Consider the following 12986-nt stretch of genomic DNA (forward strand, 5'->3'; position numbering starts at 1 on the left):
ATTCATGTCTCAGTTGGCTGAAGCACTTCTTGAAGTAAATATTTAAAATCAGATACATGGGTACTAAAATTCCTGAGCTCTAAAGAACACCTTTCTGTGGCTTTAATGCACTGCAAACAACTTCATTTAGAAATATATTGGATGTCCCAAAACAAGAAGGAAAAAAAATCATTTACCTGCAATGAGAGAAGAAGTAACCCCAGATGCAAGAAGACAAAAAGCAGTAATTCCAAAGTTCAGAGGAAAAAATTATTTTGAACTGGAATTCTATTGACAGGAAAAATATTATTTACTGAAAATTTATCAATCAAGAACACTTTCTATAAGAATCATTAAAAGATATCTTCTAGAAAATAAAAAAAAAGAAATTCAAAACACAAATCCAAGAAAAGAGGAAAAGATGGGCTATGAGGAAAAGCAATAAATAAGTAAATTAGAAAAACTCATCGGTAAACCTGAAAATCCTTTTTCCTTCTCCTGGGTCATTCCCATCTGCAATAAAACCCCCTGCTGTCAGGGGTGCCTGGGTGGCTCAGTCAGTTGAGTGTACAACTTTGACTCATAATCTCATGGTTTTTAAGTTTGAGCCCTGCATCGGGTTCGCTGCTGTCAGGGCTTCACATCCTCTGTGCCCCTTTTTCCCTTCCCCTTCCCCACTAACAAGCTCTCTTTCACAAAAAAAAAAAAAAAAAAAAAAAAAAAACCAAACACTTAAAAAAGAATTCTTGCTGTCAGACTTCCAAACTTTAACAAACATCTTGCTTCTAAATCATCCAAATTAGTTAGAACTGATTGTTTTGAAAGTGACGGTCATTGTTTTCCTCTTTTGCATATGCTTGAAATGTTCCATAATAGAAAAACTGAATAATCATTTATTGAAAGAGACACAGCTTGGGCAAAACTAATTTTTAAAAATCTATGTTGATGTTTAAAAAAGATACATTGAAAACAAAATTACTTAGAAGGATTAAAAGTAATGAGATGGACAAAAAATATCAGATAAATGCTTTCAAAAAAGAACTAGATGTAAAATATTAGTCTTTAAAAATACAACTCAAAATGAAAAAATTATTGGGAAATATTAGATAATATTATGAAAGTTCCTCCAAAAATTAAAAATAGAATTATCATATGATCCAGTAATTCCACTACAGGGTATTTACCCATATAAAATGAAAATACTAATTCAAAAAGACATATGCAGTCCTCTGCTTACTGCAGCATTTACAACAGCCAAGATATGGAAGCCACCCAAGTGTCCATCAACAGATGAATAGATAAAGAAGATACACATACACACACATACACACAAGAATATTACTCAGCCATAAAAAAGAATGAGATCACGCCATTTGCATGGATAGACCTAGAGGTATAATGCCAAGTAGAATATGTCAGACAGAGAGAGACAAATACCATATGATTTCAGTTCTATCTGAAATTTAAAAAACAAATGAAGAAACAATGAAAACAGACAGACAAAAAAAAACAAACTCTTAAATACAGAGAATAAACTGGTGGTTGCCAGAGGGGAGATGGGAGGGGGATTTGAAATAGAGAAAGCGGGCTACGAGTACACTTATCATGATGAGCACTGAGTAAAGTATAAAATTGGTGAATCACTGTATTGTACACCTGAAACTAATATCACACGGTATGTTAACTACACTTCAATGAAAAAATTAAAACGTTAACTATGACAAAGAAGAATGCATTTACAAAAGGTAGAAACCTTTTAAGGAATCTTTATGCATCTAAATAGTAATATATACAGAAAAAATGGTTAGAATAAGGGGATATTAACAAATCCAATGTTACAGTGAAAAACTTTAGGCTAATCAACAGATCATGGAGGGCAATCATGAGTAAGAATCTACAGAGTATTTACCAAAAATTATGATGTAATGGTCCTTAAGGTGGAAAAACCCCATAAATTCTAAAAAGTAAAAATCATAGCATTTACTCTCTAATTGCAATATAATAAAATGAGAAAGTAGTAGTGAAAATATAACTAAAAAAACCTCTCTTCACTTAGATTTTAGTGCCTTTTAAATAACTTTAGATACAAGAGGATATCAAACCTCAGACTATTTTCAATGTGGCAATCAAAAGTTATGGGATGCAGCCAAATTGGTACTCAGAGAACATTTTATTATCTTTAACTACCTGTACCAGAAAATAAGACATACTGAAAACTAAAGAACTGACCACTCGGCTAAAAGAAGGAAGAAAAAAACCCAAAATAAATCTGTAGAAAACTGAAAGAAGTAAATCTCATCTTATTCCATTGTCTCTTTATCTCAGCCTGATCTCTCCTTTGAGTGTTGTTTTATTTCAGAGACCATGTTTTGTTTTTGTCTTGTTTGTTTTTAAACCTATTTCTGTAACCCTGTATCATCTCTCTAAAAATTTCTTCTAGAATCTGAGTTAGATAATATTTTTAGTCTTTAAGATATTGTTCCCTTTACCTCATTTTAGTTTTTTTCTCACCAGCCTCCATTAGCGTCTTTAAAATGTTCTATAGGGGGCATTATCTAAACTCAATATTTGCCAATGTCCAGCGATACACTGATTTCCCATAGCTCTGCTGACTACCCTCTTGAGTTCTGCACAGAGGCTGATATGAATTTCTTGCTGCTCAATTCCATACAAACAGTGGGGGCTCATCAAGTATGAGGTGGACTTTTTTTTCTCCCTCTGATGCTGAGAATCTGAATTTGGAAGGGGTAATACTTGATTCATGAAGCATGACCAGAATCCACTTCTCTGCCTAAGACAGACATCACTAATAAATAACCATGGCTGACCCAGTGAGTCTACATTCACCCTTGGACTCTTTCTGAATAAATTCTCTGAGTAGTACTCTTTATCTGTCAAGAACTGTCATAGAAGATGAAACTCCTTCTACCCTGCTCCAAATCAATGGAGCACATGCAAACTCCTGTCTCTGATCCACACTCCACTTGGGCAGTGCCCCTCACCAGGCCTCTGGTATCACTGCCACCCTAGGCTGGTTCTCAGCTGACTTTCTTCCCAGAGCCCCTCCTTTCTAGAAATTTCCCTCCCACAACTCATGTAGCTCAGAGGTAAAAATAACATGTCAAGTTGTTGTTGTTGTTGTTTTTATAATCTTGCAGGCCTTTTAGATACCCTCAGTGACCCTAACTTGTGTCATAACCTAAAGTTGGACCCAATAATCAGCATTTAATTTCTGGCAGATTTCCATTCATCTGCATGTTGATTCAAACTCAGTCTGGAATGATCTAAAATTAAATTACATTGTCTTTGTTCTTTCAGAAACAAAGTATCTTTATCACAGCTAACTAGTACCTATTCTTTGAGCATTTTAGACCAAGAAAAAGTATATACAGACCAATAATATTACAATGAATTTAATTTCCTACTCATACTTCCTCAGTGTTACATGGATAGTTTAAAGAAAAACACCTTACATACTCTCCTATAATTGGATACTTAATAGTGACTTTAAGAAACTCACTTCAGGGAGGAAGACCTGGGAGTCATTCAAAGCACACAGGATTTTTCCAGAAAGGAGTGACAGAAACACAATGCAAACTGATTAAAGCAAAACAGGGATGGGAGGGGTTACTATAAAAACACTGGGGTATCTCTTAGGCAGGAAGGGCAACAGCTGCGTGAACCAGGCTGGTCCTGGGGCCTTGGGGGACTCGACCAGGGCCTGATCCTGGCAGGCCTTTTCCAGCCTTCACTTTGGTTTGGCTCAGCCCTGGGTTGTCTTGGGCATACAGGCTTTCTCTACACAGTAGGATGAACTTCCAGTGTTCCTAACTTCACCAACCCCAAACAGAAAGACCTCCATCAGCCCATCCCAGTTGCAACCATCCCAGGGAAGAGAGTCTCTGATTGGCCCAGCTTGACCTTAGGCTGATTACATCAACTGTCCGCTGGAGACACTCACCAAGGGGACTCTGAGAGTCCAGATTTAGGTCCTGTGCTCACCCCTGGGGTCCAGATGCAGGATCTGTGACCAGATTGGGATGGAGTGGGAGTAAAGGCATGCAGGGCATCTAAAAGCCACAGCTCCCACAAACCAGTATGAAATCTTCACACATGTTACACCATCTTATTCTGAGCACTGCATTTACTGGAGGGAAAGGGAAGCACACTGAGTACTGATGCCTTAGAAGAGTCACTAAAAGTAGTGAGGTAGCAATGATGAAGCCAAGGACACAAAAGGAAAATGTCACCCACTCCGCAATTTTTCCGAGTTGGCTCTCACCCCTAAGTCCATCAGTGGAGAAGAGCAGTCAGTTGCACACACTTGTTCCCCATTAATGACATGACAGTGAGTGTGTGAGGAGTCTACCGTGTCCTCTGTAACCCAGCATATGGGACTAAACCTGTGGTTGCAGAACCTCTTCTTGATGTTATCATTTAACCAAACTGTGCAGCCAGATCATCCTACCTTCACCTGACAGGTTTTGAATTCTGACCAGGACTCACCTCAGCTTTTATTTACAGCCAATCCTTCAAAAACAAATACCATGTACTTATACATTATAACCAACTCAGAGTTTCTCAAATGGTGCCTTGTAGGTTTTGTTTTGTTTGTTTTGTTTTGTTTCTGAGCTGTTTCCTACAAACATGCACTAGATCTGTTTTACTCAACATACCCTACACTGGACAGAAACACATACCTCAGGTAACAACATGAATCTAAGATATTGCTGACAGTTGAAGCATCTGACAGGTGTCAATGGAAAAGTCTGGAAACTCTCTTCTGTGATTCCTAATATACCAGGAAGTGTATAAGGTATTTTACATTTATTAATCCTCATAACAGTCATGTGAGTATTATTATCTCTGCTTTGCAGGTAAGGAAAATGAGGTTTCGGGAGGTTGACCAGACCCCAAACTGCCCCATTGCAGAGTCCAAGCAAGGCCTTCAGCTACTCTACCACCACCACCTCTCCCATACATCACATACAAAAGCTTGTGTGCTCTGTTGGGCTCAATCTCCTTTTCAGCAGAGCACTTGAGCCAAAATAGACCCACCTCTCAACAGAAGCACAGGTACTTCTGGGCAAGGCAGGTGGCTTCAGAGAGCCCAGAGTCGTGGGCCTACACAGGGCAGGGGCCTGGTGAGGAAGGTGTCTGTGCAGCTTCTGAGGCTGGGTGGGGAAATCAGGGGGGAGGCTATGTACTGCCTGTGATTCTCACAACTCCTGTAAACTAGACTCTGAATCTTGAAGAAAGGAGCAGTGACACTACTAGGGCGGGTGGGTGGGGGGAGCAGCTGTTTTCACAAGTTCAGAAAGGACTTAGAGATGGGGCTGGCAGAGGGTAGGGGAGGGTGGGTAGGAAAATGACTCTCATGCCCAGGTGACAAACTCCAGTTTACACGGAGAGAAGGCAGTCTACAGGCAAGAAGCCTCTCTTTTATTGACCTCAAAACCACATTTCCCAAGATAGTTATACAAACACAGTTTTTACTAGAGGGAAAGAAGTAATTTTTCCTAACAACACTGCAATTAAACTTGTAAAGTATATCCAGTGGAATACTACAAGTATTCCTTTATTATTACATGAGGAAAGTATTCCAAAGATCTTGAGAGATACTGGTAGAACCCATAAAAGTAACACAATAAATATATTTTGATATTTACCTGATAAAGGGCTCCTCTCTTAATCCCTATCCCAATATTTTTCAAGCCTGGAAAAAAAAAAGTTAACTTTACGAACTTCAATGCAAAACAATTGTTCATATTACTCATGAGTTCCCCGCTTTCAAAATCTGTCAGCTGATTAAAACAATTTTCCTGAGAAATAGTTCCAAATGAAACCCCCTAAAATAGACATGGGAGTTTTCTAGAAAGAAAAGCAATTTTTTGAAGCTTTTTCCAAGTCTTTCTTAAGCCTTAAAATAAAACCTATATAAAATCATTTCCTAGTGAAATCAGTGAGTATATTTGTACTTTGCCTTAAGAAAAATAAAACTAGTTCAATGGAATCAGAAGTAACACGTGAGGAGGGGAAAAAAAAATCCCTGTGAAGACAATGAATGCTTCAGTGAGCACCATGCAAGTGGCTCTTTCAGGCATTAGGTATTCAGGCAAGGGACATCCCCCATGCAAAATGTCTTAATTCACTGGCCTTGTTTGGTTAGATTAATCCAACTTTGAATCACCTGACTGGGTCATGTAAGTGCTTTAGAAGGGGTCAGAATGCCCACCACTCACCCACTTGAAAGGTCTCAGTGGTCCCTTGTCACAAACCAAAGACATTCTTCCTTAATGCTATAAGGAAAACAACGTCTTAACAGCCTCTAGGCATCCTCCTCATTCAAACTTGCCCCCAAAGAAACCACAAATCAGTTCAATACTTTTATGAACATCTGTCTGTATTTCCACTGTGTGTGTGTGTGACTACTTTATTACAGTAGTCTTTAATAGAGACTACTTTGAGTGTAGAAGTGTGGCTTTTCAAAAAGTTGTATATGCTAAAGCCAACACACAAAGGACCGTAAGTAATTATTTTCATTTACTGTCATGGACTGAATGGGACTGATGTGAGAGGAAGTACTGTTGTGCCAGGAGTCCAGGGATGATGGGCAGTGGTAGTTCTGAAGCCTGACACCTAAGCTCAAATGGGTTATTCTGAGACAGGAAAATCTAGGCACAGGCAAATCCAAAGGGAGGGCAAGGCAAAGAGGCAAGTCAAGCCAGAACAAATGAATAAGCCACAGAGGCATCCAAGGGTGGGGAGCGATGATTCTGGAGAGAGGGGTTGCCAGGCAGGATGGAGAGGATACAGAGTGGGGAGAAGGGAGGATCACCGGGCAGGTGTGGCACCAGAGGCTCTGAGCTGTATGTCTAACCTTGTTTTCAAACAGAAAATAGTGTTCAAAAAACCTTTCCATTCACGTTATGATTCTGCAATAAATGAAAAGCAGCTTTCACTTTCTTCTCCATGGCATCAGCAGAAGCATGGGTAGTGAACATTTCTGAGATTTTGCTGCTTCTTCTTGGGAGCAACTGCTGAGCAAAGGAGTTAATAATCACCCAGAAGAAGAATATGAGGTTAAGTGCCAAGAAACACAGCAACAAAAGGGACTCAACCCTTCAAAAGGACAGTAAGGAAATGCTAAAGAAAACCCACTTTCTTATTTGAGCACCTACCGCCTTCTCCTTACGTCATATTTCATTACAGTCCTGGCAGACCAGTTTGGCCAGCAAACAATTTCTTCTCTACAGTTTCCAGCCTAATTTGTAGGCAAATCTCTCCTTTCCCGCAACGTGAAATACAATACCTTTCTACAATAAGAGGGAATTTGTTCCATCTATGCCCCAATTAGTGGCTGTGATTCTCCATCCTGGTTCCCCACTTGCTCACTGGAACATTCCCAAGAGAGAACAGCCTCTCTCTCCAGGATCCCTTTAATAAGCTCCATCATCAGAACACCAAGCTGAGAGAGCTGATGAGAATCAGGATGGCACCCGTAGTGTGGAGTAAGTCATGGTTGAGTTCTTCTGCACAAACCACATGCTTCCACATCATATCCAGTGTTTCCTTACCATCTGAAATTACATCAAGCTGGGATTTGGTTTGAATTAAAAGGGAAGGATCTTTTTGGGGGAAAGAGGCCCTGAACTCGTACTGGAAGAGTTAGGGCCACCCGCCAGGAGAGCCCCCTAAAAATTAGATTCATAAGACCAAGTTGCCTCTCTACATGCTCAGCAAACAAAGCCTCCAATCATGCTTAACCCAGCTTTCCAAAGTACCCATTCCTCCATGGCGGAGCCTGCAAAAGTTGCTGAGGATACAAAGATCAACAGTCCACAGTTCTGGAAGGAAGACACTTCACCCTCCGGAGAGGGTGGGGTGCCAAAGGCTTCCCAGAGAAGAGGACATCAGAGCTGAGCCCCCAAACATGAAGCTGATGCGACAGGAATGTCTGGAGAAAAGGCAGCGCCACTGGAATGGATTACTAATGAGATAAATATCACAGTGCTTCAGGGGACCTGGTCTGTCTGTCTCCCTTTGAGGAGGCCAGCCTCACTGTGCTCTCGTCCCTCCGTGGACCTGCCACATCTGCCTTCTCTCCTTCCTTCTAACCCAGAGACCTCTGCATTCTCCCAGGCAACTGCTGCTCTGTCTTCTGTGTCAGGGCCACACTCACTTCCTCAGGGAAGCATTCCTGACTTTCCAACCACATGGAGTCCCTGTATTTTACAGGGGCTGCATCACCCATGAGAGCAGTCATTTTACAGTTCCTGTGGGATTCTTCAATTAGAGTCTATTTCCTCCACTTGGCTATAACCCCCCGAGAGCAGGGACAGGGTTTCTTTCAGTCTTCCTATTGTATCCCCACCACTAAGCACAGTGCCCATGGATATTTCGTGGGGTGAATGATGGGATGGCTGAAAGGATGAATAAGTGAGTGAGCCCACAAGGCACAGAACCATATGCCCAGGAAATGCTGTGTGGCCAGAGGAACGGGTGTGTGTGGTGGGTAGAGGATGCTGGGAGAAAAGCCAGAGAATGTTGAGAAGGAACCTGGATCCACCAAGGCTGTAAATTTGAATGTAACAGTGAAAGCTATGGGAATCCACTGAAAAAGAGGAGAGCGGCTGCCTGAAAAATCTAACACACAGAAGACCCAAAATGTGCTTAAGTATTTGCCTCTTAGCAAGGAGAGAGTTGGATCTCTCCCTGACACAGAGGTGGGAAACACTGTGGTTTAGTAATCCAATTCAGTTTGCTCAACAGGCAGTAAATGCAATTTGCTGTGAACCATAATTATATATGAGTTTTATTTTTTCCTCCAAAAATTTCCCCAGAAGAATCAATTATACTCTGACTTTAAAAAACAAAACAGCATTTGAACTTAGGCACATTAAAGTTCTCTTATCTATGTTTCTCACTTTACTTATCTTTTGTTCTCTTTCAATTTGGATTAAATCCTCCACATATGTACAAATTAAGTGGATTTACTTTTGTTATGCTGTTTGAAGCAGTTTTCAAATAGATCTGTTTTGCTTTGCTTATGTCTCAACCATACCCTTTCTGTGTGTTGTAATCATTATTTGGCAAGGAATTTTCAGATGTAATTAAAAGCAGCTAATCACATCAAAAATTTAAATGGAAAATTTTATAAACCTGTGACACATTACCCCCCAAAAATGTAAATAGTATCAATATGAGAGCTGCCCTAGGTTTCACAAATGAGAATATGAACTGTATAAAAGGTCTTAAAATATAAACTGTTGAACTGAGAAGGTCCAAATCTGAAATTAGCCTTTTAAAGTCTTCTAAATATTTACACAGCAATAAAATACAGAGGAGTTTTAGAGGAACTCAGAGGTAAGCATAGTAGCAAGTGTAATTGTTGATGTTTAGTTTGCTGATAATATGAGAGATTGTATTTATTTAAAGGAGATTCAGTTGAATACATGGTCTTAGAAATGTAATTTTAACATTAAATAACATTAAGTAAAACATTGATAGCTTGACCTGTGAGGTTTAAATACCTTGTTTCTGATAAAGTTTAATGGTTATATCTTAAAATACACAAGAGGGAAAGAAACGAAATAGAATCATTTGAACTTGACTTATGTGGTGAGCATCACCCCAAAAGATTTATATATTTTCACTAAGCCTAGTCTGCACAACTGGATGAGGTAGGTGTTTCTACTCTTTTTACATATGCTAAGAATGGAGTTTCCGAAATTTGTTGAGACCTGTTTTATGGCCAACCATCTGACCAAAATATGTGGATATTCTATGGTCACTTAAAAATCATGTGTATTGTCATTGTTAAATGTGTTGTTTTACAGATGTTAATTGGGTTGATAAGGTTGTTCATATCTTCTATAACCTTATTAATATTTTGTCCATTTGTCCTCTCAATTTCTGAGAGATCACCAAAATCTCTAAACTTTAATTGTAGATCTGTTTGTTTTTTTAGTTGCCAGTGTTTGATTATGTGTCTTGAAGTTCTGTTATTGGATGCATACATATTTAAGATTTTTAGGTCTTCCTAACATATTGTCCTTTTATTGTTATTAAATGTCCCTCTTTATCTCTGACAATGTTTTGACAATGTCTACTTTCCCTGACATTTATATAATCTCTCCAGCTTATAAATGATTAATGTTTGCACAGTGTATCTTTTTCCTCCTTTTACTTTTAACCTAACTATGCTTTTATATTAAAATTTTGTATATTATAGACAGCATTTATTTAGATCTTGTTTTTTTATCCAGTCTGAAAAAAGTCACAATGAATATAATTATCAGTACGGTTGGTTGTAAATCTACCATTTTGCTATTTGCTATTTGTGTTCTATTTTTCATATATTTCAATTCTTTTTGTTTTTCTTTTGGATTAGTTGAGTATTTCTTAGTATTCTCTGTCCTATATTACCTTCTACACCTATTTGTTTTTTTGTTTTAGTGCTTGTTCTGGGGTTTACTACATATATCTTAAACATATTATAGCCTACCTTCAAATATTGTGGAATTACTTTGTATGTAATGTGAGAAGCTTACAACAGTATACTTTCAATTCTCCCTCTATCCTTGGTACTACGGTGATATACTTTATTTCTACATATGTAATAAATACTGAAATATGTGATTTTTGCTACAAACATCCAATTTTAGGGGCACCTGGGTGGCTCAGTTGGTTAAGCGTCCGGCTTTGGCTCAGGTCATGATCTCACAGTTTGTGGGTTCGAGCCCCGCGTCAGGCTCTGTGCTGACACCTAGCTCAGAGCCTGGAGCCTGCTTCGTATTCTGTGTCTCCCTCTCTCTCTGCCCCTCCCCTGCTCGCGCTGTCTCTGTCTCTCAAAAATAAATAAATAACATTTAAAAAATTTAATAAAAAAAATAAAAAACAAACATCCAATTTTATTTTATTTTATTTTTTAAAGTTTTTTTTTTTTTGAGAGAGAGAGAGCGCGCATGCATGTAAGTGGAGGAGGGGTAGAGAGAAAGGGAGAGAAACAATCACAATCACACAAATCCTGAGATCATGAAGTGAGCTAAAATCAAGAGTTAGATATTTAACCAACTGAGCCACCCAGGCACCCCTTTCCAATTGTATTTTAAATAATAAAATGAGGAATACATTTTATATATTTACCTATGTGTTTACTACTTCTATCACTCTTCATTTCTTTGTGTAGATCTGAGTGTCCATCTGGATAGATACCAAAATGTGGTATTTTTGCTACAAACATCCAATTTTCTTTTAAATGAAAAAAATTGAGGGAAAATTTTATATATTTAGCTGAATGTTCATTACTTCTGGCACTCTTCATTCCTTTGTATAGATTTGAGTTTCTCTCTGGAATTATTTCCCTCAAGATGAAGAACTTTTAAAATATTTATTGTCACACAGATCTGCTGACAATGAACTATGAACTCTTTGTTGGTAGGAAAATATTAAAATATTATCTTAACTCTGTTTTTGAGGGATATTTTCACTGAATACAGATTTCTCAGCTGACAGATTTATTCATTATCATATTAGAGGTGACATTCTATTGTCTTCTGGATTGCATTGTTTCCACAGAGAAGTCAGCAGTTCTCTTGCTGCTTTAAAATTCCCTCTTCATCACAGGTTTTTATCAAACTGATTATGACATGCCTTATTATGATCTTCTTTATATTTTTCTTGGCATTTATTGAGCTTCTTGGATTCTAGGTTTACAGTTTGTATCAAATTTGGGAAAATTTCATGTATTGTGTCTGCAAATACTTTTTTTTCTCTCCTCACCCTCCAACGACTAACTCTCAGAAACTCAAGTTATATGTATTTTTAATTTATTTAGTTAATTAATTTACTTATTTATTTGATCGAAAGAGAGAGACAGACAGCAAAGGAGAGAGGCAGAGGGAGAGAGAAAGAGAAAATCTTAAGCAGGCTCCATGCTCTGTGTGGAGCCTGACACAGGGCTCGATCCCATGACCCTGGGATCAGGACCTGAGCTGAAATCAAGAGTCGGATGTTCAAACAACTGAGCCACACTTGATATTGCATACAAGTCATAGAAGGTTTAAGTTCAAATTCTTTCCTTTCTGAACTTAGGTTAGGGTGGTATCTATTGCTATGTCTTTAAATTTATTAATTTTTTATTTTATTGTATCTAATATTCTGTTAAGCCTACCCAGTGCTTTTTCCTCTCATATATTGTAATTTTCCCTCAAAGTTCCATTTGATGTTTAAAAATTGTTCGTTTGTCTCCTCATTTTATTTTTAGGTGCCATAGGTAGAGATGTAAAAATCATTCTAAATCATAGGAAAATGTTTCCTAAAATCAACTTTATCATTCTAATAATAGTCATATGGTAGAAATGGAAGAGCCACCTTATGAAATGTTCAAAGGGAGCCTGACTTCTGAATCAGTAGTGATACACTGGCAACATAAATCATAAAGGAAAAAACCCAGAAAATCAGTAGGCCTAATAGATAGTAGATAGGCTTCTGACCAGACAGACCTGAAATTATATCCTTAATTCCACCATTTATGTAACTTTGGGCAAATTCCTCAATAATTTCCTCACCTGAATGAGAGAAATAATAACTTTTTAAAATATGGCTGTTAAGAAGATTATGTGCTATATGAATAGAACTCCGTATTTGGTACGCAGTACAAACTCCATAAAGGCTCATTCTAATTATTTTATTATTATTTATAAACCTGTAAAAATACCTTCCATATCATCTCCAGAAAGAATTTTTACTCTTGTCTTATATCTAAACCATTTATATAAATTTTAAGCCCATTCAGACTAGGACCCAAGTTACTATATTTGTGCTGCTTCAGGTAATAATCAGCCATTGAAAAATGATAAAAAATACAAAACCATCTTTCCCTAATAGATTTGTTGGGCACTTGTTACTTTGTATGGATGCTGAGAAAACCCCCTCTTGATAAATAAGCATTTCATTATTGCCGTCAATGAAACCTAGCAAAGACATCTGCCAAGGGTGCTGGT

This window comes from Suricata suricatta, chromosome 2, assembly GCF_006229205.1.
Source record: "Suricata suricatta isolate VVHF042 chromosome 2, meerkat_22Aug2017_6uvM2_HiC, whole genome shotgun sequence".
NCBI lineage: Eukaryota > Metazoa > Chordata > Mammalia > Carnivora > Herpestidae > Suricata > Suricata suricatta.